Genomic DNA, 27,442 nt, shown 5'->3' on the forward strand with positions numbered 1-27,442 from the left:
TTCTTTGTGGACATTGCATTGTTAAACAGTTGTTCTTTTTCTTGTTCATTGTTAGAAGTTTTCAGTTCCTTTCTACAGACTTTGTTTAGTTGTTCTGTTGGGAAGGAGAGCATGATTCACTACTTGGATGATGTCTTTGTGGTGGGTGCACCTGAGTCACAGGTATGTGCAGATGCTTTGCAGAAGTTTCAGGAACTGATGAGTGACATAGGGGGTTCTGTTGGCTCTGGAAAAGACAGTTGGTCCAGTTGAAGTGATTCTTTTTTTGGATATTGATTTGGACTCCAGGCGCAGGGGTGAGGCTTCCAGAGGATGAAAAGCAGAAGTTGCTGGAATTGTTGGATAGGATGTTATTGAAGTCTAAGGTGCAGGTGAGAGGCATTCAGGTGGTGCTGAGGCACCTTAATTTTGCTTCCAAGCCCGTACAGGCAGGTAGGACATTTTGTAGGTGATCAAGTTTGGACTTATCAGGAGCAACCTTGCCACATCACAGAGTGTACTTGAAAGCGTTGGTGAAGGAGGATCTGAGGCTGAGGATAACATGTCAGTTTGATTTCAATGACATTCCCATGGCTGGTTTGGAGGAGCCGGTGTAGTGGTCTCTGGAGCTTTTTTCTGATCAGATGTGGAGCACAGTTTTCATAAATTTTCACATGGGAGATGGTGAGCAGAGGAGTGGCCAAAGGGTTGGAAAAGGGGATCGAAGTATAGCCTTTCTGGAACACTTTCTTTAGATGGTCACTAGTTGTGGGGGCACTTTTTTACAAACACGTCTGTCATGTTTAAGGTTGACAATTTGGCTGTGGTCAATATTGTCAACATGCAATCTGCAAGAGACCCCAAAGTTTGTCAGTTGCTGAGGTTGTTTGTTTTGGAACGTCTGAGCTCAAATGTGACTTATCAAGAGTGGCACATTGCAGGAGTTTACAATTAAATTTCAGATGTTCTTTCTAGTTCTCAGATGTGGAGGTTCTGTGTGCTTGCACCACAGGCAGACGAGAGGGAGACTGAGATGCTGTGTCTCTTGTGGTCGGTGGGTGAGAGCATGTGATTCATCTTATCCTCAGTTCGCTTTCAGACTCACACAGTGGGTGTACTGGTTTGTCTGGGAGGGGTTTTTGCAGACAGGGGTGGTTAGAAGGAGCTGCTCCATGGGTGTAGCAGCCAGACAGAATGAGGTGGTAAAATACATTGTGCTCCTGATTGACAAAGGTTTGCCAGCATTACCATAGTGGGGAAGTTGGCTTGAGGGCTGTCCAAAGGAGCAGTGAAATGGGAGTAGTGTTAAGTGACACTTCACATTTTGAATGGGGTGATGTCAGTGCTTCCATGGTTTGCAGGGACGGTTATAAGAGTGATACTGGTAAGGCTGTTCTTAAGAGCTTTCAGGATGACAGAGGTGGTAGGAACAAAAGCGAAAGAAGGCATTTGATGAGTTGACGTTCAGGTATGTGACAAGTCAGTCCAGGTTTGGTTGCCTAGGCCAAAGATGGATGGACATGGTGGGTGAAGTTGGTGCGACAGGGATCAGGCCTTTGTGAGATTTTTAGGAATCAAGATGGCACTTGAATTTCAGCTTTGCGATTTCTGGAGGCACTAAAGAGGACTGTCAGGTAGTTGGGATTATGGAATTCATTCTTTTCGTATTTGGGTGCCATGGAGGCAGAGTGGAGAGAGTGTTCAGAAGAAGAGATTAAGATTATGGGAAGTTTCAGATGGGGCTGCTATCAGAAATATTTGAGACTGGGGTGGACATAAGGGGAGCTCCTTTAATTTAGTTGTTTTTATTTTACCCTGTGCTGTGGGCCCAACTAGAGAACACGTAGAGGTGTGGTATGTGGACATTCTTTCATCAAATGGACAGCACAAATGCAAAACAAGGAGAGGTGGAAAGCAGTTGGGGGTTTCACAACATGGAGGCTCAGCTGAAATGGTTTGGAAAAGGAAGAATTAGGAGGTATGACTTGCCTGCCAAGCTTAATTATTTGGAAAAGGGAGGGCCCCTTTCCAGATGTACTTGTGATCCATTTGGGAGAGAATGAAAGGGCTCACACTCCTAAAGAGCACGAAAGAGGACTTAAGGAAAATAAAACTTTTGTGGTCTGATATGACCATTGTGATGGCTGAGTTTTTACTGCACTGAACCTGGCACGGAGCAGTGAAGCCCAGGACTACAGAATGGGCAAGAAGGAAATGGAACAGAGAAATAAGGATATTTTTTATGGCAGAAGGATTTGTTTTTCTGGAACATGGAAATATACGATGTGAAAGTGTGGAATTTTTGGGGACGATGATGGCTTTTTCACATGGAGTTGAGAGATTTTTGGGCAGAACTGATGCACTTGCAGCCTACCTTGGGTGCACTGAGAGTAAGAAAAAAGGGGGTCAGAAAATTGCTGTGCATTTTTTCTTGGTGTGGTTGCTTAAAATGCTTTTAATTTATTGCAAGAAAAGTTGACCATATTGAGACCCAGGTGTGGATACATAGGGAGGGGAGTTTGACTTCAACAAAAAGGCAACAACGGTGCATGCACGATGGCTGGATGTGTGAAGTTTGAGTGAAGAAAGTTGGGATTATATGACTGGGTAACTTAGGGGAGGGGAAAGTAAGATGGATAGTTATGATTATGTATAGTGAGACCAGGTTTAATTTTAGTATGTATGTGTTAGTGCCAAGGATTGTTGGATTGAGAGTTGTGCTCCTGGCTCATTAAGGTGGGCTTTTTCACACTATGTTGTTTTCCCATGTGATCTTGGATGGCCGTCCCATCCGACTGAGCATTAAATAAGACAGGGGGTGATTAATGAGGGTGATTATCAGAGGGTTAGGCAGGCGTACCTGTAAAAGGAGCATAGTGAACAGTGAACAACAGAATACTGGCTGTGGCTATGAAAAACTAATTTTATGGAGAGCAGAAAAGATGTATTCCAAAAATTACAAATTGAATACATTTTTCTTAATTACGATGTCTACCAAGCTACAAAAGATTTGGTGTCAAAATGTACCCTCCACGGGGTAGAGGGAAAGGGGGGCAGTGGGTGGGCCTGGCTTGTAAATGTACGTGTATGGTGTCTTAATGGTGAATTCCTCAGCCTAATTCCCTGCCCGGGGCCTGTCAGTCAAGTATCTAGCTGCATGTCACACACGGGAAAGTGTCATAGAGGAGCGGGGTGCCAATTGACCTGGAAGCCAGGAAGGAGAAGCCCTATCTAGCAAGGTACGAGCTGCTGAAAACCGGAGTGGCCTGATCAGTGATGGCAATCATCTTGAGACCTACTGGATCCGAAAATGGGGTCAACCTCAATTTTAATAGCAGCCCGGGGTAAACCTAACAAATATACATGGTGATCAGCCCAGGATTCAGTGTTAGGTCAATACTCTCCCCTGGGCAACTAGATACACCCCCAGGGTCACACACTGATGATTAGCCAGTAAAATGCCTGGGAACTGCGCTCGGTGCAAACTTGAACAACTTTATTGGGCCCTTACTGATAGTACAGCTGAAAGTGTGCCATTTTTTTCCAATAGTGACTGCGCAAAGGGTCACTATCTTTGACACCGGACCACATATCTAGACTGACATATGGCATACAATGCAAAGTAGGGGCACTCAATATCACTCCTGGTAAGGCAACCTGTATAAAGTGTCACCTACACATTGAGGGTAGTGGTGGGTATATGAGGCTTTGAGAAATGTGGCAGACAATAGTAGCCCCCACACAGTATACCCACCAGCTACTATTCTAAATGGCTGTGAGGTTTCAAATTCAGCCTCATATTGATAAGGTGCCATAGAAATAAACCTGTAAATAGTATATTGTACAGCACCTAGAAGCCTTGTTGAGCAGCTACATTTTGAAGTTTTTTCCACAGTACCTGGGGCCCCTCTAACACTAATGCTTCCAAAGAAACCTGGGCCATAAATAGGCATTGTGAATTAATGGTGACCCACCAAAGTGCTAAAGGAATCCACACCAAGTGAGGTGGAGCTGGACAAATGAATAGAGAAAAAATTATATCGAAGAAGGAGTAATCCCCTTTACCATTGACCAAAGAGGATCTGGAGAGCTTGCCTTAGCAACCTACACAACAAGATTTCAAATATGGTTAGCAGCCAAATGCAAATCCTGAAATTGGACATAGCGGCGTCTTTCTCTGATATGAAGGACTTGCAAGCACTAGGGGACCAAGTGCCAACCGACAAGGATGACTTTGTGGCAATAAGCCAATAACTATAAAAGACGTAAGGCTGGCAGACAAAGACAGAGGAAAGTGTTGTGTAGCGATTTTAGTTATAGCTCCATACACATTATTTTAGCAAAACCAGGCCTGTAGCTGTGCACTTTAACCTAGATATATTTTATTCAGCTTTGTTTATTATTTTAATAATAGCCACATTTGCGGTCTTGTTTTATTTCTCCCTATCTAGCTGTTCTTTGCCTAGGCTAGCACTGCATTCTTAAAGAAGACGTTTCTTTCACTCTGTGCTTTCTCATGGCTGCAGTAAGATAGGTTGCCGGTAAACATGGTAATGCTTTGTCTCTGTTATTCATAGAAACATGCACATCCTTGCGTAGAGACATTTTCTCAGAACACCAGCTGTTTTATTATAAAAACACTTCTCTGTCCTATACGCGTTAAAATGAGATTCCAGCCAGATGACTATGACTGTATGCCGATTGCTGAACGCTTGGCTACAGCTACTTATACAGACTTCAGGCCTCTTGCTCAGGAATGAGGGATGATGTCTTCCCAGGGGAACCTGAAGGCCAGAACTAGAGCTTAACATGCTGTGCTCCAATATAGCCTAGGTAGGAATTATATTACTGACTTTAGTGACAATATGGTAGCGTTATTTTTATGCTTCACTCTCCTTGTCACATTTCTAATCCTGTCATGCTTTACTGTCCTGTGAGAAAGTAGCCTCTTTCTAGCTTGGTTACCCCCATTTTTGGCCTGCTTGTGAGTGTTTGTCAGTGTGTTTTTACTATTTCACTGTGATCTTGCTAGCTAGGACCCCAGTGCTCATAGTTTTAAACCCTATTTGTCAGTGTGTTTTGCTGTCTCACTGGGATCCTGCTAGCCAAGACCCCAGTGCTCATAATTTGTGGCCGATGTGTGTTGTCAGTATGCTTGACTGTGTCACTGAAGTTCTACAAACCAGAACTTCAGTGCTTATGCTCTCTCTACTTACCAAATTAATCACTATAGTTTAGTGACTCCATGTTCCAATTCTGATTGACAAACTGGACCCCCTCATAAGTCCCTAGTATATGGTACTTTGGTACCCAGGGCATGGGGTTCCAGGAGATCCTATTGGCTGCAGCACTCCTTTTGCCACCCATAAGGAGCTGATACAAACCTTTCATCAGGACTGCCACTACAGCCTGAGTGAAATAGTGCACACACTATTTCACAGCCATTTTCACTGCACTAAGGTAATTTATAAGCCATCTATATGTCTAATCTTAATTTACTGAAGGTTAGGTGCAACGTTACTGTGTGTGATGGCACCCTTGCACTAGCAAAGGTGCTCCCACGTTGTCCAGGGTCAATTCCTCGGACTTAGTGAGTGTGGGAATACCATTATACACGTGCACTACATATATGTAAATACATATATGTAGCTTCATAGTGGTAACTCCGAATATGGCCATGTGAGGTGTCTAAGATCATGGAATAGTCCCCCTATTCCAAATTTGGTATTGGGGGGCTATCTCATGCACCCTGGGGGGGCTCTACCATCAACCACCAGTGCTGCCAAACCAGCTCTCTTTGAATTCCACTACAGCCCCAGCTGCTGCTAACTCACAGACATGTTTCTGCCCTCCTGGGCACTGAGCAGCTCAACCCCAGGAAAGCAGAACAATACATTTCCTTTCGGAGGAGGCCATTACACACTCTCCATTTGGAAATAGGTATTACAGCTTGGGAGGGGTGGCCTCCGAGAGCCTCTGGAAATGCTCTGAAGGGCACATATGATGCCCTTCTTGCATAAGTCAGTCTACACTGGTTCAGGTACCCCCCAGTCCCCACTCTGGAGTGAAACTGGAAAAAGGAAAAGGGAGTGACCACTCCCCTGTCCATCAAAACCCCAGGGGTTGTGGCTAGAGCTCATCCAGAGTGTCCCTGGCGTTAGCCATCTTGGATTTCAAGGTGCGGGGACCCTCTAGGGACCTCTGAGTGGCCAGTACCAGCAGGTGACCTCAGAGACCCCTCCTGACAGGTGCATACCTGGGTAGGTAGCCAATCCCCCTCTCAGGGCTATTTAGGGTCTGCATCTGGGTGTTTCATCAGATTCGGTTTGCAAGATTCCTCCAGGACTTCTCTACCTCCTCTGCTTCTGACCGTCAGAACAACCGCAGACTGCTCCAGGAATTGCTGTAACTGCAACAAAGTATCCAGGACTACTCCTGTGACCTGCAACTTCAGCTCCAGCCAGCTTTTGCAACAGTTTCCAAGGTGTGCACGCTATGAGGACTGCCTGTCTTCACCCTGCACCAGAAGAACTGAAGGAATCTCCTGTGCAGTGACGGAGTCACTTCCCTGCTTCTGCAGACACCCGTCAGCGATGACGACCAGTACTCTGGGACTCCTCTCCTGAAAACGAGCATGCTCCCTGGAGCACAGGTGGTTGACCACAGTGACCCAGACTGTCCAAAGATCCAGCTGTCCAAATTTGGTGGAGGTAAGACCTTGCCTTCCCGTGCTGCAACAGTATGCCACCATGTTTTCTGCAGCTCTTTGGGCTTCAGTGGACTTCTTCCAAGAATCCTTCATGCACAGCGTAGCCTAGGTCTCCAGCACTCCATCCTGTGATGCACAGCTTCCTGAGTTGTTCTACAGCGGCGTGGGCCCTTCCAGTAGAGTGCTCCGATGAGAGCACTATGCATCACCTTTGTCCCTGTATTCTGGGACTCCCGTGGGCACTGCCTGGTCTTCTGAGGGCTCTCTGAAGTGCTGAGAGCCCCCTCTGTCTCCTCAGTCCAAGTTGAGACCCCCAGGTCCCTCCTGTGTCCAGGTAGCTCCTTTTTTACACAAACCACATACTTGCTTGAACCAAGGCCTGTTGGCGAAATCCAGTGACACAAACAGCCTGCATCCAACAACTCAACATGGGACATCAACTGCACCAAGCAGGAACCCGCAGCCATCTTATTTGGTGCTCTTCTGTACTTTTCTTCTTACCAGAGAATCCAATTTTGCATCATCTTCTAGGTTGGCAGGGGCTCCTGTCCTTCCTGGACTCCTCTTTGACTTCTGGACTTGGTCTCCTCTCGCCACAGGTCTTCTGGTCCAGGAATCCATAATTTGTTGCTAGCCGTCTTGCTTGGTTCTTGCAAAATCTCTTATCACGACTTGTAGTGTGTCCTGAGGAAACTTGCTGTACTTTACTCCTGCTTTCCTGGGCTTTGGGATGGGGTACTTTACTTACCTTTGATGTTTTCCTACACTCCCAGTGCCCCTCTACACACTACACCTGCCTGGGGGGAATTTGTTATTTGCATTCCACTATTTTAGTATATGGTTTGTGTTGCCCCTATGACCATTGTAATCTATTGTATTTTCTACTGTTTGCACTTTTCTATGACTATTTACTTACCTGATTTTGGTTACTAGTGTATATAATGTGTATAATACTTACCTCCAGAAGGAGTATTGCCTCTAGGATATTTTTGTCCTTGTGTCACTAAAATAAATTACTTTTATTTTTGGTAACACTGAGTATTGTCTTTTATTGTGTATAAGTACTGTGTAACTATAGTGGTACTGCAGGAGCTTTGCATGTCTCCTAGTTCAGCCTAAGATGCTCTGCTACAGCTACCTGTAGCCAGCCTAAGCTGATAGAACACTGCCTACATTTCACTAATCAGGGATAACTGGACTTGGTATAAGGTGTAAGTACCTTAGGTACCCACTACAAACCAGGCCAGCCTCCTACACGTCCTGGTTATTGCAGTACATGCTGGATTATCTAAGATGCAGTTGCTTCATTAAAATCTCATTGAGCATATACTGCTTTTGACTGTCCTTGCATGTGTGAGACTAATAAAACTGAGAGAAACAGGTGATCTGAGTGACCACGATTTCCCTGAGGAGTCAATTGTGTCATGCGCTCGGCTGACCAATCATTCCTGCTCTTGGGTAGAGATGAGGCACTGCTATTAGCCAGAGCAAACCCCGTATTAGGCCAACAGGTGTCTACTGTAGTGGGTTAGACTCAGTCCCCCCACACCGTAGACGATTCTGCACTTCAAAGTCAGTAGTCTCATTAGAATAATGAGATCCTACACAGCAAAGCTATCTAGGTGCTGTGGAATAAGTTTATAGACATCAAATACCACTTGTGACATAACAATAATAGGATCCAGAAATATTTTCCAGAAGACACAACAGAAATGAGTCAGAGTGTGGGCTCCCAATATTGCATTCCACGCTAAAGGAGCTGCTGGATTATCAGCCCATTGTACATCACCTCACTACTTTTGTCATTCCAGAAGCTCAACTCCCCTTTGATCATTTGGACCAGAAAAGTCGACAGGCCCACAGACACTAAGGTCCACCTATTGCAGGGTTGCCTCTGGATAAAGATAGAAAAAAGACAAGGCTCCTCTCCATCTTCAGGGTGACCTTTCCTCGCTGTTGAGTATTACCCACTCTTTTCAGCTAGCACATAAGACCATCACCCTTAGCCCCCAATTGTATGTCTTTTGAGCTTTGGCCGTTGCGACTTCCTAGTTCTCAAAAAATCAGATCTAAAATGCAGCCAGAGGTTCCAGCCACAGGCTCTGACACAACCCAGTTTCCCCTCAAGATCAAGGAATATGTCTTCTACAAGATCAAGGACCAGAAATTGCACTACTGATGTCACGCACATGACCAAACCGAAACAAGACATGCTTCAAGGTGGAGCAGACTACAGTGAGAAGGCAATTTTGGGTGAGATCTCATATAGGAAGTATTCTTTGTCACCCGTCGATTTATAGCTTGCCGCAAAAGACTCTCCCATTACACACGGGTCATGACAATCCCAAAGGCGATTCATCCGGCACAGGAAACTCCCCTGATGTACTTCCGGATTACATGCCCTTACAACCATCATCCTTGTCATTACGAGTAACGTTGCCATCCAAAATCTGGACAGGGGAAAAAAACGCCAAACCTAACAAAACGTTTGAAACAAATAAATCAACTAATTCACTGGTCAAATAAAATGTTGGATTTTTTCATCATAGGCACACAGAACCAGAATACACCATCACTGGAGTTAGGCAGAACGTCCTGTGAAATTGAGTTCTATCTTTCTTTGATTCTCCATTTTATCACACTGACAAATATCCCACAGAGAGCGCAGCAATGACAAAGGACTTACAGGCCATCAATTTACAGACTCGTCTGACTAAGGACTCCATGAATATAGCCTTACCCTTAACCCAAGAGTGCAAATCTTGCAAGAGCCCAAGTAATCCAGTCCCTGCAACATTGGCTGAAGGTGACTTGTTACCAGTCTTGTTTTTGGGGTCTTTTTCTCTACTAGACACAAATGAGGAGTACACCAAACAAAGAGTGGGAGGCACCCAATCCTTCAGCCATCAGGATCTTTGATTGCAGAGGACTCCTACTTCAATTTTGTGGAAATAGACACAGCCCTAATTGAAACAAATTATTCGCCAAGTAGCAGAGAAGCAATCAATTTAAGGTTGTTAAATAGCACAACTCCACAAAAAAAGGATCATGGGATGCCCTGTGAATAACAAATCAGTGCATCAAGAAACTCCAGATACCCCCCACCACCAGCCCATCCTAGCAATCATGTGATCAGGGTGTAGAGCTCTGGCTATCTTTGCTGGAGCATTACCTCACCAAGCTTCCAAACTGGACATACCAACAGGTATGGTAGAGCAAATAACCAGTACAATGGTCGCAATTGCAAGTTAGACAGAGGACTGTGCATCACAGGGCTTCACCCCACCTCACAAGGAATCATTGGTATCTGATCGCTGTAACTGCTCTGCGAAAAGTAAGAAATTGGGAGAGATTCCAGCTGATTTACAGTCCAAAATAAGAGTTTAAAAAGTCCTTGCAGCAACCAAGTTAAACAGTTATTGATCAACTAGAGCAAACCACTGAAACTTCAGAGCTCATTGATGGCCTTAAACAAAACCAGAGCATGGATAACCAAAATAATGAATGCAATTTGCCACAACTTGATTAAACCGGTTGAGTCCTAAAACAATAGTGCTACAATAACAACCACAGTGCCAAGCACTAAAACTCTCCAAGAGCTGCACATATGAGGCCAAAAACAAATCAACTCAGACTTTACAATCGATATATAAAGCCAATGTGCTGAGCAGTTTCCAGGGAGCTCATCTCTGCCCCCCACTCAGAAGTCTATGTAAATGTTTATGATTCAAGATTTAACTACAATGTTTAGCAAACAGGAGATCCTGGACAAGCCACTGGAAAAAAATTATTGAAGACCTGCAGCATTAAGTCCTTGCTTCCTGTACCAGGACTCGATCTAGGTCCATTGCTCCTTGATAACAGCTGTACACTACACATACGCAAAGACTGCTTATAGGAAAAAGCTTTGGCAAAGTGAGTAGATCCGCCTATGCAAGAGATTTTGGCTTTGCTAATGTGTTTTAGCCATGTTTTCACCAGCGTGGATGCTTTTGAGCATGGCTAAAAGTTAGTGGCATGAAGCAGAGTGGTGTGGAGTGTTGTAGAGTGGAATGGCGAAGAGTAGAGTAGAGTGTTGTTGAGTGGAGTTGCAGAAAGTGCAGTCGATTGGTGTGGCATAGTGTGGAGTCGCATAGAGTCACATACAGTGGAGTGGCATAGAGTAGAGTAGACTTGTGTAGAGTGCATTGGTATAGATTTTTGCTTTGAGTGAAGTGGTATTGAATGTAGTGGCATTGGATTCAGCGGCGTACAATGCAGCATCATAGATTCAGTGGCGTGAGTGCAGTGGGGTAGTGCAGAGTAGAGTGGCAGAGAGTTCAGTGGCAAAGAGTGCAGTGTTGCATAGTAGAGTGTCAGAGTCCAGTGGTGTATAGTGGAGTAGAGTGGTATAGAGAGCATTGGCATGAATTACAGTGATGCAAAGTTCTGTGCAGTGGTGTGGATTGCAGTGACAGTGCAGTTGTGTAGAGTAGATTGGTGTGGAGTGCAGTGGTTAAGAGTAGAGTGTCATAGAGTGCAGTGACGTAGAGTGGAGTTGCTCAGAGTGGAGTAGAGTGGTGTAGAGTGCAGTGGCATTGAGTGGATTGTTTCAGAGTAGAGTGAAGTGGCATAGAGTGAAGTGGTGTAGGGTCAAGTGCAGTTGCATAGGGTAACATAGAGTGTAATGACAGAGTAAAGTGGTGTATAGTGCAGTGATGCAGATTAGATTAGAGCGGCTTACAGTGGATTGGTGTAGAGTGCAGGGGAATAGAGTTGGGTGTTACAGGATAAAGTGCATTGCTATATAGAGTATTGGCATAGAGTGCAGTAGCATAGAGTTCAGTGTTGCAGAGTGGAGTAGAGTACAATATCTTAGAGTGAAGCTGTGTAGAGTAGATTGGTGAGGCCTAGACTGGAGTGGTGTAGAGTGTAGTGGTGAAGAGTGCAGTGATGTAGAGTAGAGGGGCAAAGAGTGGATTGGCATAGAGTAGTATGGCACAGGGTAGAGTAGAGAAGCATGGCTCCAAGCAATGTAGAGTACAGTGTTGTAGAGTGTAGTGGTGCCGAGTGCAGTGGCAAGGAGTGATGCAAAGTGGAGTGGTGCACAGTAGTGTGCAGTGGTGTGGGGTGGTGCAGAGTGGAGTGGAGTGGCATAGAGTGGAGTATTCAAGGTGTAGTAGCACACTGTCATGACAGACAACAATTGAAATGATCGTTACATTTGCACAGACATACAACTTTACTGTACAGTGAACTGTCGAAAATGTGTGGAAATTGCATCACCTAGTTTAATGATTCATTGTGATCATATTGAAGTATTTGTTTCCAACACACTTCAGAAATAACAAATCATGTACTTTGCTTTCTGTGTTCATAATTCTGATATATTTTGAAATACTTACACAGTTGATTTAAATGGTTTTGTGTGGTAGAAAAAACTCTTTCCATCCAGCCGATCAGAAAGAAAAGTCACTCTTTGCGACAATGTATACTTGACCCCGAAAATCAGTATGGAATATCGCTCAAGGGGACCCTGTGACATAGGAAACTGGAACAACATCCTTTAACTGATCTCTTTATTCCAATATATACAACATATAACAACTAAAGATTTACTATGATTGAAATTAGTTAACAGTTCAGCCTCATATGGGGCACATGAAGTCAAAGAAACATGCTGGATAAATGAGGAATAACCACCCTTCTAATACAACATTTGGATACATCCAAGAATAGGGTCATATTACTAACTCACAGGTCAGTAAGGTGCATATTGATAACCGCTGGCATGGCCTAATCAGCTAGACCCAATATGGCACACTCCAATCACCAAATTGCATATCAATCCGTCTAAGGACCTACTCTGAATTGTAAGGCCTTGGATGATTTACACAATATCAAAATGACGCGGCGCTGTCCCTTTCTTTCCCTTTCGACATCCACCAAATTTGTTTTTGAGTCTTGAGAGGTAAGGAATAACACATTAACTCACCCCATTTACTGACAGTGTAACCCATTTTGTTACACATTAATTCTCAGACATAAACTAGAAGTTTAGAAAGGGATTTATTACAGACTCAAAGTCAAACATACATAAATGAGTCTCAGACACAGGATAATATATAGGCCCAGATCACTGTACTGGGGGTGAATGTTTGACAATGTTCAGCATTCCGTCCATCACTTGTTGTTTTTGCTTTGTCGCCCTAAGTGGGAAGGGTATGCCCAGACGTGGGTCTCGTGCTTCCCATGCCACTGGATTCAAGCTAGCCTGGCTGATGAGGGGTGAAACCCCGAAACCGGTCCCAGGATGCTTGTTTCCAGTCCAGGGAAGACCTGGCCTAGCAGTTCAGGCTGGACTGTTCCCATGGGGAACAGGGTCAAGACTGATTTGCATATCGCTGGGTCCAAACTGGAACGGCATGGGCAGCAAAAAAACGATGGATTTAGGCCCAGATCACTGTACTGGGGGTGAATGTTTGACAATGTTCAGCATTCCGTCCATCACTTGTTGTTTTTGCTTTGTCGCCCTAAGTGGGAAGGGTATGCCCAGACGTGGGTCCCGTGCTTCCCATGCCACTGGATTCAAGCTAGCCTGGCTGATGAGGGGTGAAACCTTGAAACCGGTCCCAGGATGCTTGTTTCCAGTCCAGGGAAGACCTGGCCTAGCAGTTCGGGCTGGACTGTTCCCATGGGGAACAGGGTCAAGACTGATTTGCATATGGCTGGGTCCAAAGTGGAATGGCATGGGCAACAAAAAAATGATGGATTTAGGCCCAGATCACTGTACTGGGGTGAATGTTTGACAATGTTCAGCATTCCGCCTAAGTGGGAAGGGTATGCCCAGACGTAGGTCCCGTGCTTCCCATGCCACTGGATTCAAGCTAGCCTGGCTGATGAGGGGTGAAACCCCGAAACCGGTCCCAGGATGCTTGTTTCCAGTCCAGGGAAGACCTGGCCTAGCAGTTCGGGCTGGACTGTTCCCATGGGGAACAGGGTCAAGACTGATTTGCATATGGCTGGGTCCAAACTGGAATGGCATGGGCAGCAAAAAAACGATGGATTTAGGCCCAGATCACCGTACTGGGGGTGAATGTTTGACAATGTTCAGCATTCCGTCCATCACTTGTTGTTTTTGCTATATATATATATATATATATATATAATCATCAACGGACAATTCACCGAAAATAAGTAAAAGCAAATGGTGCTTCAAATATAGATTCAGTTTCTCCTGCCTAATGCTCCTAACTATTCTAATAAACTAAAATGAATTAAGGGGAAAGCTTCAGCATCACAGAAAACTTTGGTAAAAGCTCTGTTGAAAGATGTGAGTAGCCTACAGCCACTTAGTCTGACAAAGGAAAGGAGAATTTCCACTGACAAGACACCATTGTGCATTATATCCAATTAACTTGTATCCTCTTCTGAACACATCTTCTCGGCCTTGGATTACATTCATGCTCCTTCATACCGATTCTCAGCCTTGGCAACCCAACTCACACTTCCTTATCTATCACCAGCAATGCACAAAGAAAGCAAACTTCATGTTGAAATTAAACACAGGAATCGTGTAGGCCTTAACGCCAGTCTAAACAACAGAAAGGAAACACACATTCGAATTATACTCTTACACCTCCGTTTTTCTTAAACACAATAAATGTAGAGTGATTATAAAATAAAACAATTGTTAGGATGCTACCATATAAATGCATTTGGTTAACATTGCATAAAAGCAGATTATGTGTAACACTTGTAATTTTTACTCATAATGGCACTTAAATGTCATGGTTTTTTAATGTGCCACATTTACATAGATATAGTTTCACTCAATATGTATTCATTGAAATGCGATCGGCGGTCACGTGGAGCTCCCGTCATGCTCTGTAACTGAGAGCCTGATGGAGAAGCAAGATGGCGGGCAGAGCAGAGCGCATTGACGATCGCGGTGCCGCTTTCCGCCTTTCAAAAATGAACAGCCTTAGTTTTCCCCCTTCGTAGTGAATTGCATGGCTGCCAGTGAGCCCAGCAAGCAGGACAACCCGGACCCGGTCACGCAGACCCCAACCACAGCAGAGTGCAGTTGGAACAGTGCTGCATGATTCCCGTCTGGAGCAGCTGATACATCATTTTAGTATGAGAGGCATGGCAGCTCCTGTTTTACAGCACTTGGATGGGGCTTACTTTTCATCAATCGGAGGACTGAGGCACTCCCCCCTGAGGCACTAAAACTACACGCAGAGACGGTCGAAGAACAAGAGATAAGTAATAAAGACAGTTATAAAGACAGTGTGGCCGAGGGGGTGGGGCGTTACAGGTTTAATACAAAGACTGATCTATTTCTGGAAGGCATTTGCGATTAGCCCAGAACTGGCATTTTAAAGAATGACAAAATAGAGTCAGAAGGATATATGGCAGCTGCCGTAGGGCTGGAGTTAGCAATAGGTGGGGAGATTGTTATTTGAAAAAAATTCAATTTTATCTGCAAAACTACGGGGAGATTTACAGAGTCTAAAAAAAACCTTTAGCATTTGGGTGACTTCGGGATCAAGGGGGGCGGAACACCCTGCCACGCCAGTATCAGGTATTATACGTTGTTAATTGGCATACCTGTACAGACAAGGATACGACAGCGAAACAGACTTAGATGTGAATGTGGCTCGACACCTCCCTGGTCTTCTCATTAAGGGTTCTGGCCTCCAGTCTGATGGAGGTTTAGCTAGGTTTGTGCACTTCGTCCCCTTTTATTGCAATGCATTACAAACTTCATTCATAATGAAATGAATGACATGGGACACAAGCTGTAGGGCACAGATTATGGGCAAAAACGTTAAGGGCCCTAAACCAAAGACTTTGACTCCCACCTCAGATAGACAAAGATATAGCTCTGAACAACAGCCTTTAGGGGTGGGTGTTGAGAGACTCCACGGGAGCACAGGACACACTGCAGAATTTACCACCTTCCTCGCCAACTCTTTCTGTGTCATTGGCTCCCAGTTCGGCAGAAGGTCATGAGCAATCAGCACTACGGCCAATTCAACTAGCTGGAATGTCAACCTACCCCCCCAAAACAGTCTATTATCTATCTCCGCCGCTCCTAACAACCCCTCCCTTACAGCATCTAGTGTAAGTTTGCAATATAAAGAGATGACTACTTATCCTTTGTTCTCAATTACTATCAACAATGCCAAGGTGGCGCTGAGGTCATTGGAAAAGGAGAATTTTAAAGAAGCAGGACAAGAGGAAGCAATACCATCACTCAAAGAAGGGGCTATAGACGGTGGTACAATCCCCAGCATGACTTCAAATTCATTATTAGAAAGCTCCTTTTGGGTATGTCCGATCTGGTATTACCGAATGTTAGTGCTAGTGCTTGTACTGGTATACTCCCTCGCAGCCCCAGCCCTAGTAACCATAGTCCAACACGCAGGATACCTAGCACTTTTTCAATGGAAGAATGGAGAGGGCAGAGTTTAGAGGAGCTGCGAGCAATAAAGGCTTCTCAGGAGGTGGCCCATAAGGAGACCAAGGATCAGCTCTGTCAGTTGAACACTATCTAACCCACCTCTCCACAAGACTAACCCAAGAGGAACAGAGAGTCTTGGACTTAGAAGACACTGGAAATCAAGCAGAGTCGGCAATACCTTGCATCCAATCAGAACTTGAGGAGCTCCAGTTAAAGTTCGATTAGATAGAAAACAGATCTCAGTGCTCGAATCTTAGGTTCATAGAGGTTCCGGAAGAGATGGAGGCAGCTTCATCCGTAACCAAAGTAGTTTCTGATCTTATCTGCAGTTGCTTTCTTCCTCAAAAGGCAAAAGCTGAAGCTGATCTTTCAATAATGAGAACGCATAGGGTACCATATACGCGCCCAGCGAACTCAAAATATCCTCGTACTATACTAATCAATTTCAGAAACTATAGGATTAAAGGACAAATCCTTTCGCAAGTAATCAAAAAGAGAAAGTTTAAGTCTGGGGACACCTTCAGTTTTCGCGTATTTTCTGATATGTCTATTAGTGTGGCCCACCGGCGACATGAGTTTGTTGGACTGATAGATGACTTTAAAGGGCTAGGGGCTCCAGCTGGTATTGTACAACTTGCCAAGCTTAAAGTGCTTTATAAAAGACAAGCGCATGTTTTCCAGCGCATACAGGATGCAAAGAACTTTTTTGCATCCTTAAAGAAATGTTGATGTGGTTCTCGCAGGAGAAAGGGGGAGGATGAAATTAAGGGCTGAAAGGGGACAGAGGTGATAAGACAAGTAGCAAAATAAGGGGGAAGGGGGGAAAAGGAGTAGGAAGGAACACTGTTGTTTCGAGAACTTTTTTGTTTTTATGAATTAATGTCATGTCATGTGTTTTCCTTTTCTCTTTCTTTGGATTCCTATGCCCATCTGTCTTGTAGATCTTCTGGGGTCAGGCTCTAGGAGTGCTAAGTCAGTGCACTCTCCTTTTGAGTATTGGGGGGAGGCTATGGTGAAAGGGGAAGCACAGGGGGTTCAAGGGAGGGAGGGGCCAGGACAGGTGCGGCCCTCGACGATGAGGGGGACAGGCACAAGGTGGAGCTAGAGCAAAAATGCAGGTGTAGGTCAGCCAGCTATATCCCTTATTTTAAGATGAGATACAAGATGGGAGTGCAATTAAGCATGTTTAAAAATGCAGTTGAAATACAGTTGGCCATGGAGATGATGGGGTGGAATATGAAGAAATGATTGGGTACAAGTTAAGAGTAGCTTCAAGCAAATTAAATGGGGCTAATAATAAGGTCAAACTTCAAGCGGTTCTTAACTGGCTTGAAACATCTCAAGTGCAAGTCACCCTTCTGCAGTAAACTCATTTGGAGGCCAATGTCAAGTTACATAAACTTCCTGCGTGTATTGCCCACTCCTTCTTTGCGTTGGCTGACGCTGCACTACGAGGTGTGGCAGTTTTCTTTTCTAGAAAATTTGCAGGGAGGATAAAGGGAGTTTTTAGAGATCCGGAGGCAAGATGGATAGTAGTTACTGTTATATTGGCAGAAAAAGTGTAAGCTTTTATAGCTCAATAGAGGATGATGTAGCATCAATGCAGGCTCTATATATGTACATTTATCTTCACTTTCAGGCTATTTTGTAATAGGAAGGGATTTCAATATTATACCCAATATCAAATGGGACATATCACGTAGGAATAAAGTGCGAAATAAACCAAGAGCCTGTCAAATGCTTTTTAAACTGATCTTGGATCAAGCATTAGTAGATGTGTTGCGGGCTAACCATCCCTAGGAGAAAGAATTTACATGCTAATCAAAAAGGTATAATACGGCATCAACAATTGACTATACTCTAATCTTTTTTGCACTGAAGTGGCAGGGGTCAGGAATACTTGCAAATTATTTTTCTGATCATTCCTTTCCCTGGGTTAATATTAGTGAAACAGGAAATCAGCAGAGCCGTAGGCAATGGCGATTGGATAGATCCCTCTTGGCAGAGGACGGTTGGGTAGCAAAACTTAAAGCATCGGTTATGGAATTTCTAGAGGTGAATAAGAATTCATCCTCTCTTTTTTTAGCATTTGGGAAGCCACTAAAGCTTATATACGAGGGGAGGCAATTTCCCTTAAGGCTTACCTAGGGAAAACAGCTTGTGACCAAAGTAATTCACTTCAATGAGAGCTAGAGCAGGCATTAAACAGAAATCAACTACTGCCCAGTCCAGAGGCGGGATTAATATTGCAAAGAGCTCAGGCCAAACTAAGGGATTTCTATCCATCTCAGGAGATACTCAATAGGCATACAAGCTTTCAGAGGCAGTATGAAAAAAGCGAGTATGCAGGTAGATTTCTGGCCGGGTCAGTTAAAAAGAGATCCAACTCTAACTTAATAAAAGCTATTTTTGATGAGGAGTTGGGTATAATGGTTAGTCAGCCTAGAGAGATAGAAAAAGCATTCCTCTTGCATTATTGTAAGCTGTATACCGAGACGAAGCAAGTGAATACTTTAGATTCAGTGATACTGCCAAGCTTAAACCCAGGGGCACAGAATATATTAACGTCCCCTATCACTCTTAATGAAGTAGTAGATGCAATAAGGGGTGCCCCCAACGGAAAAGCTCCAGGAGAAGATGGCCTTCCCATGGAGGTTTATAAAATATTAGAAGGTCAAATTGCCAAAATATTAGTAGATCTGTTCAACGAAATAATAGAAGGAGATGAGGTCCCTTCAGCATTTTCTAGGGCTGTAGTGGTTAGCTGCTAAAAAGGATAAACCACTGGAATATCTGGGATCATATTGTCCGATTAGCCTTCTAAATCAGGACTATAAGTTATTCACCAAGACCATGAATGTTTGAATGATGAAAAAATGTAGAAAAAGATTAACGTAGAAAAAATAATGTGCACGTTTAAAATGTGCCCACGGAGAGCAATCACCAAGATTCACAAATGTACTAATAAAATGAATAGCACATATGAAATATAGAAAACGTATAGAAATAACGTAGTAGTATGACATATTGAAAGAAATAGCTTGTGCTTTGCATTATATTGTAAAGCTTAACTTAGTCAAAGTCGTGGCCTAGATTTTCCAGGCCTTGTGCAGAAACTGAATATTAACGTTAAAATGAAAGATGCTGACAAATCAGACTAACCATGAACTGCTCATTGTTTAATAAAATTTGTTTAACTGAAACCTCTGCATGAACTGACAGACAGGAGACGATGGACACCAGAATGTATCAACTGCTGTGTAAAGCAGTCAGAGCGTACTTTCCCAGGACTCGAACAATAGAGACACTGACGGGAGAAGAAGATGCAACATTCTCGATACCTTATGGCCAGATGATGAGGACATTGCAAAGTGAACCAAACAATAATCTGAGAACTGTACAACATTAAAATTGATAGATTTGGAGTAAATATGAAATTGGACAGAGTCATAACTGGTGAATAATTGACGAATTAAGAATTGGTGGATAGTCTGGGTGACTTTTATATAATGACAAAGGGGGAAAGCTTTAGAACAGATGAGAGGAGAACAGATGATGATACGGATACAGAGAGATGCCCAGGTGATTTGTGATTCTGTCATTGGGCTCAAGCTCTTAAGAGCCTGATGTAATGCCGCTCGATTGATGACCTGAAGACGAAGACTGACTTGTTGCCGATCCATATCGAGGATAGGTAGATATGACAATGTGACTGAATTAACTTTTGTGCCTTTTCTTTCTAGGTGCCAACTGTGCTGTTTTTGTCATAGTTAGATATTTTCCAAATTCATATTCTAAATTGTTTTAGCATGAAGTCCCACATGCTGATGCTAATTTGGGTTAGGTGAGACTAATACCTTATGACATTGACAATATGGAGACAAATGATTGACAAACTGATTTGCTGAACTCTGCCATTCATGTCGACTTATTCATTCCTGATTAAATTATTGACTTATGCTACTGCTTTAGAATGTTTTCTGATGCAAGTTTTGATTAGACTATGTTTTTGGCACCTTCTAATGAATTAATACGGATTGCTGATGTGAATAAAGTTTAATTAATTTTTGTGAATTAGTATTGTAACTAATAGGGAATAAAATTACTAAAACGTATAGTGAGTTGTGGTTATTCATGACCTGAGGGTCATGGGGTGTTATTGTTTCTGATTCATTCCGGTTGATAGCTAATGTTTACTGAATTGCGTATTAATTATTGGTGTGACAACCATTAGCCTAGCTAGGATACTCCATGCGAATCAAAAGGTTAATCGAACTGTACGCATCACCTTGTAAGTTTACTTACTAAGGACCAGGCGCGCTAGCACCCTCTACATTCGAACCATACCTAAGTTCATTATTACCAGAGAAAAAACAGTTGCTGTTTTTCAGATTTATATTTGGAACCCTCCCAGTCTTGTCTTATACAAAAAAAAGTTGGAAGAACCAACAACCAGCTATCAATGTGCGTGTAGTCAGGGAGGCTGAAAGACAGTTTTGCACTTTCTGCTTTTATGCTCATTTACTGCAACTCTACAAAGAGAAATCCTTAAACCATTATGCTTTCTTTTAAAGTCTGTTTATTAAGATTTGTATAGCAAACATCAACAATAGTTTTCTCATCCAGTACACAGTATCATAGTAGCGCATACAAGTCTGCAAGGTATGGTCCAGTATAGGACAATTGTAAGAAGAATTGTAAGAAGAATAAGAGCATACTTATGCACCTGCTTTGTGGCATGTACTGTGATCGCGGAAGATACATTAGGCATGGCGGGGTGGGGGGAATAGTGAGATTAGAATAAACGAGATGGGTTAGTGAATAACCTATAACTAAAAAATGTACCGCAGATCTAGGGTGAATGCACAGTCTTGGAAAGGGGAATAGGCCTGCACTGTCAGATGGCCAAGGAAGGGGTGCGTGTGGGGACACATTGAGCAGACGCCAGAGAGTATTCTAAGGAGTGTCAGAAGAATAGCTGAAGGGCCCTTAGTTTCAGTGGGTTGAAACATGTAAATTCTGGGCACCACAGGTAGTGTAATAGTGGATGCCATATCACTTAGATTCTCACATCAGTATAGTACATTTTATGGGAGCGCTGTGCCATAATCATGTAATCCACTGTGGTATAGAAGGGAGAGTCATTGCTTCGAGGCCAGAGCTATCAACTCTTGGCTGTCTGAAGCATATGACTAATGAGGGTCCATCCAGTGTTTGTCATGGCTTTAAGAAGAGGTGGGCGAAGGCCAAGAACAACAGTGGGGTTCCGGGCGGTGAGGGGTGACGGCTTTCATATGGCTGAAGACTTAATTCCAGAAGGTCGCAATGAGGGAACAAGGACACCAGATGTGGCAAAAGTCACCAAGTTCTGTCCTGCATCACCAGCAGAGGGCTGATGCTCCTGGATAAATTGTTACGAGATGGGAGGGTATATAATACCACATATATATTAGCTTGTAGGCTGTCTCTCAAAGGGAGAAACTCTAGTAGGTTTGGGGGCTATCACAGTGTGTGTCCCATTGTTTGGAGGTGATCTTTTCAGTAGTGGTCAATCTCCCCCACCGTCTGATAGAGGTGGAGATTGAAGGGGTTGAGTTTTGGAGAGTACGGTAGGTACTAGATATGAGCCCTCTTGAGCTGTCATAGTTGCAAACCAGCGTCTCAAATGGAGAGCAGGGGCGAATGGCCGCAGGGTAATACGAAGGGTGCAGCACCCAGTGTCTCAGTTGGCAGTATGGTCCTTCCGTCTTTGTCCATTAAGTCACGGAAGGCGTGGGAGGACATAACTGGTGTAAAGCCAGAATTGCAGGCAATCAGGGGGTTAGGGTAGGTGAAGTAGCTTAGACCCCCTTTCACTGCCAGTTTGTCCCATATGTCCAAGACTGTTTTGGTCTTGGTCGGTGTGGTGATGTAGGTGCTACGCGGGGTGGAGCATATTTAGAGAGCCAAGCCAGGTCTGACAGGGGCCTGCACGCAACAGCCAGGTCCATGTGGAACCAGTGGCTTTCACTTTCGCATGCCACCCCGGAAGATTTTTAGCATGGATGGGACACCCAGTAATACTCCAAGAGATTAGGGCATGCCAGTTCCTGCCTACTGCAGGGTTGCATAAGTAGTGTGGTAGAAATTCTGGGCTGTGTCCCATTCCAGATGAAGGCGCGAAGTTTGCATTGTAGATGGCTAATTTAATCTTGTGAGATTGGAGTGGGTAGAGTTTGAAACAAGTAAAGAACCTGTGGTAAGACATTCATCTTAATCACATTTATCTAGGCCAACCATGAAATATAGAGAGATTTCTACCAACAGAGGCCCTCTAAGATAGTCCGCTGGAGTGGTGGCCAGTTAGTTGCTGGCCACTTGGTGAGGGTGGGTGTGAGGTTGAGGCCGAGGTATTGGATCCTGTCAAGAGCCCAATGGAAAAGTGCCAGCCCCTGTATTTGGGGCACCTCCTGCATTGGGATTGTGAGATTGTTTAAATCATACATTCTCATATTCACTTTGAAGACAGATACTGCGGCAAATATATTCAGGCACAATACTACAGCCGATTGATAGGTGCCAGGCTTTGTTAGAGTAAGTAGCAGATTGTCTGTAAATAGGTTGACCTTGGTGATCCTGCCTTATGACGGGGAAGTTCACCATTTCTTTAATGCTGCATATTTTAATGGCCGATGGTTCAACCACAAGGACAAATAAGAGAGATGTTGGGACAGCCCTGTGTGGTGCCTCTGCTGATGAAGATAGGGTCTGTGCAGCCTCCATTGACCAGTACAGTGGCAGCTCGGGGATAGATAGGATGCCATGGTCTTGGAGATCATATTCAGGCCGAGCCCAACCTTAGTCAAGGCAGAATGAAGAGAGGCCCAGTTTACCCTGTTAAACGCTTACCCCATGTCCAAGGAGAGGAGGCATGCAGGGAACTGATGATGGTGAGCCTTTTATGCCACTCTTCATACACTGTCTGCCCTCTGTCTATTGCGGATGAACCCCACTTGTCCAAGGTCCATGGGGCTGGGGAGATAGTGATCCAGTCTGGCAGTCAGGATTTTAGTATAGAGTTTCGTGGAAGAATCTACCAATTGGGCTTCTCTTCCCTGTTCTATGGTCACCAACATAATCTCCCCCCGAGTGGTAGCCTTGAACCTATCTTACAGGGTGTGGAGGGGGACGGCTTGCTCAGTGTTATGGGTGAAACAATCAGTGATGCCCTTGCCACAGGATCATGAAGAAGTCTCAGTGCAGTGTGGGAGGAGGGTTCCCAAGTCAGTTGATTCGTGGTGCCAAGCATCGATGAGGCCTAAATCAAGAATTCCCCTTTTCCGGTGCACTAACATGGCACCTGAGCCTTGGTATGTGGAGGACTGATAGTCCTGGATTCGGTCCCATACTAAATTAAGGTCACTCCCTACAATGATATCTCCTTCCACCCTCTTCAAGTGCTCCTTAAGGGTTTGGCAAATATAAGCATCTTGTGCAGTGCTGGGGGCATAAATGTTTAGGAGCGTAAGACAATGCTGTCTTAGGCAAAAATGTAGTGTGAGGAAGCAGCCATCACTGTCACACACCACTTTAGAAATGTGAGAGCCAAAAGTCAATTTAGAGGGAATGCGTACACCAACCATTTTGTAGTCCATGTATGCCCAGTGGTGGATAGGGTAGTGCGGGTGGGCCATTCTAGATCTGTCTATGCCCCGGAGATAAGTATCCTGTAGAAATACTATACCAGGAGCATGATGGAGGATGTAATCCCATACATGTTTACATTTGGTGGGGGAGTTGAGGCTGCATATATTCTGGGAGAGTAGTTTGGCCCTGTGTAAGAAGGTAGCCTCTTTCTAACATGGTTACCCCCATTTTTGGCCTGTTTGTCAGTGTTTGTTGTCAGTGTGTACAAACCAGGAGCTTGGCCTGGTTTGTAGTGGGTACACTGGGTACTTACACCTTCCAGCAGGTCCCGTTATCCCTTGTTAGTGAATGTAGTAGTGTTCTAACAGCTTAGGCTGATAGAGGTAGCTATAGCGGAGCAACTTAGGCTGAACTAGGAGACATGCAAATCTCATGCAATACCACTTATAGTTATACAGTACTTATACACAAGTAAAGACAATACTCAGTGTTACCAAAAATAAAGGTATTTATTTGGGTGACACAGTACCAAAAATATCTTGGAGACAATACTCCTTCTGGAGGTAAGTATTATACAGAATATATACACTAGACACCAAAATTAGACAAGTAAATAGTCATACAACGGTGCAAACAGTAGGAAATCCCATAGAATGCAATGGGAGAAAATAGGACTAGGGACAACACTAACCATATAATAAAAAAGTGAAATGTGAATCACTAATTCACCCCTAGACAAGTGTAGTGTGTGCAGAATCGCTTGGAGAGTAAGAATACAGTAAATGTAAGTAAATTACCCCACTCCAGAGCCCAGAAAAGCAGGAGTAAAGTACTGCAAGTTTCCTAAGGACACACTACACGTCGTTTTTGGGATTTTGCAGCAGCCAACCAAGTCTGCAAAGAACATCTGCTATATTACTGGACCTGAAGACCTGCAAAGGAAGGGGACCAAGTCCAGAAGTCGAAAGAAGTTCCAGTAAGGACGGGAGCCCCTGCCAACCCAGACGAGGGTACAAAAGAAGAGTCCCTGGTTAGTTGAAGACTGCAGATATGCACCCTAGGAAGATGCCAGCAGGTTCCTGTATGATGCAAAAGATGTCCCACGGCGTGAAGATTGTTGCAGATGAGATTTCATGTTGGAAGGCGCCAACAAGCCTTGGCTACGGCAAAAGTGCGTTTTTCATCTAAATGGCCTGGATGGACCCAGGAGGGACCTGGGGGCCTCAACTCTGTGTGACGAGGAAAAGAGGACTCTCAGCATTTTAGAGAGCCCTCAGGATGCCAGCCAGCACCCCCAGAAGCCACAGGATATAGGTTAAAAGGAGGTGCTAAACGCAGTTGATGCAGCATAACAAAAGAAGGTCCCACACCGCTGGAGAACACATCAGCGAGTTGAGCATCACAGCGTAGAGTGCTGGGGATCTGTGCCAGGGTGTGCATGAAGGAATTTTGCAAAGAGTGCATAGAGGCCTCCGGAGGGTGAAGAAGACACAAAACAGAGGGGTGCCATCGTTCTTGGGGAAGGCAAGGTCTTACCTCCTTCAAATTGCGTCCTTAGGAGCAAGCTCGTCGTGAGAGGAGTCCCAGGGTACCGGTTGTCACCTTGGAAGGTGCCTCCTTGGAGAAGGGGAGTGACTCCGTCACTCCACCGGAGATTTCTTCTGTCCTTATGGTGCAGGATGAAGACAGGGAGTCCCCAGGGCATGCACACTATGGAAACTGTTGCAGTTGCTGACTTGGAGCTGAGGTTGCTGAAGGAAAGTGTCTCTTGTAGACACTTTGTTGAAGTTACAGCATTTCTTGGAGCAGGCTGCAGTTGATCCGAGGTCAGAGGATGCAGACGTTGTTGCAGAGGATTCCTGAAGGAAACTTGCAAGCAGAATCTGAAGAGAACCCACAGGAGAGACCCTAAATAGCCCTGAGAGGGGGATTGGCTACCTTATCAGGTATGGACCTATCAGGAGGGGTCTCTGATGTCACTTGCTGGCACTGGCTACTCTGAGCCCTCCAGAGCGCTCCCACACCTTACCAAGCAAGATGGCTGAAGTCTGGGACACACTGGAGGAGCTCTGGGCACCACCCCTGGGGTGCTGATGGACAGGGGAGTGGTCACTCTCCTTTCCTTTGTCCAGTTCCATGCCAGAGCAGGGACTGGGGGTTCCCTAAACCGGTGTAGACTGGTTTATGCAAGGAGGGCACCATCTGTGCCCTTCAAAGAATTTCCAGAGGCTGGGGGAGGCTACCCCTCCCCAGCCTGTAACACCTATTTCCAAAGTGAGATGGTGTAACACCCTGCTCTCAGAGAAAATGCTTTGTTCTGCCTTCCTGGGACTGGGCTGCCAAGGCGCCAGGAGGGCAGAACCCTGTCTGTGGGTTGGCAGCAGCTGTAGCTGCAGAGAAAACCCCAGAGAGCTGGTTTGGCAGCACTGGGGGTCCATGGTGGAGCCCCAGGATGCATGGAATTGGCTCTCCAATACCAGATTTGAATTGGGGGACAATTCCATGATCTTAGACATGTTACATGGCGATATTTGGAGTTACCAATATGTAGTGCACACGTGTAATGGTGTCCCCGCACTCACAAAGTCCGGGGAAATGGCCCTGAACTATGTGGGGGTGCCTTTGCTAGTGCGAGGGTGCCCTCACACTTAGTAACTTTGCACCGAACCTTCAGCAAGTGAAGGTTGGACATATAGGTGACTTATAAGTTACTTAATTGCAGTGAAAATGGCTGTGAAATAACGTGTGCTTTCACGCAGACTGCAATGGCAGTCCTATGTAAGGGTTTGGCTGAGCTCCCTATGGGTGGCAAAAGAAATGCTGCAGTCCATAGGGATCTCCTGGAACTCCAATACCCTGGGTACCTAGGTACCATATACTAGGGAATTATAAGGATGTTCCAGTATGCCAATTGAAATTGATAAAAGTAGTCACTAGCCCATAGTGACAAATTTAAAGGCAGACAGAGCATGAGCACTGAGGTTCTGATTAGCAGAGCCTTAGTGACACATTTAGGCACTACACAGGTATACACATTTAGGCCACAAACTATGAGCACTGGGGTCCTGGCTAGCAGGATCCCAGTGAGATAAGCAAAAACAAACTGACATACATGTACAAATGGGGGTTACATGGCAGGCAAGATAGTACTTTCCTACACAACTACCCCCAAACGAGGGACAATAAGGCTAACCTTGCCCAGGTGAGTATTCATTGTCGAAGTGGAAATATCTAGAGAGTCCATCTGCATTGGAGTGGGTACTCCCAGGTCTATGTTCCACTGTATAGCCCATTCCCTGTAGGGAGATGGACCACCTCAACAATTTAGGGTTTTCACCTTTCATATGTTTAAGACATAATAGAGGTTTGTGGTCTGTTTGAACAATAAAGTGAGTATCAAAGAGGTATGGTCTCAACGTTTTCAAGGCCCAGACCACAGCAAAGGCCTCCCTCTCTATGGCAGACCAACGTTTTTCTCTAGGGGTCAAGCTCCTGCTGATAAAAACACCAGGTTGATCCTGGCCCTCAGTGTTTAGCTGTGATAGAACTGCCCCTATCCCTAATTCAGAAGCACCAGTCTGAACTATGAATCTTGTGGAGTAACAAGGGCTTTTTAGGACAGGTGCAGAGCACATGGCCTGTTTGAGGTCATCAAAAGCCTTTTGACAGCTAGCTGTCCA

General features: G+C 44.6%; 1 long non-coding RNA gene across 1 annotated transcript in view; it reads left to right on the top strand.

The window, feature by feature from the left end:
• The first annotated feature begins 14,566 nt into the window (after nt 1-14,566).
• LOC138300787 (uncharacterized) overlaps nt 14,567-27,442 on the top strand; it is a 99,621-nt gene continuing 86,745 nt past the window's right edge. Inside the window, exon 1 of the long non-coding RNA XR_011205005.1 lies at nt 14,567-14,935. This is a non-coding gene — a long non-coding RNA (uncharacterized lncRNA). The remainder of the gene's footprint in view (nt 14,936-27,442) is intronic.

Source organism: Pleurodeles waltl, chromosome 6 (genome assembly GCF_031143425.1).
Source record: "Pleurodeles waltl isolate 20211129_DDA chromosome 6, aPleWal1.hap1.20221129, whole genome shotgun sequence".
NCBI lineage: Eukaryota > Metazoa > Chordata > Amphibia > Caudata > Salamandridae > Pleurodeles > Pleurodeles waltl.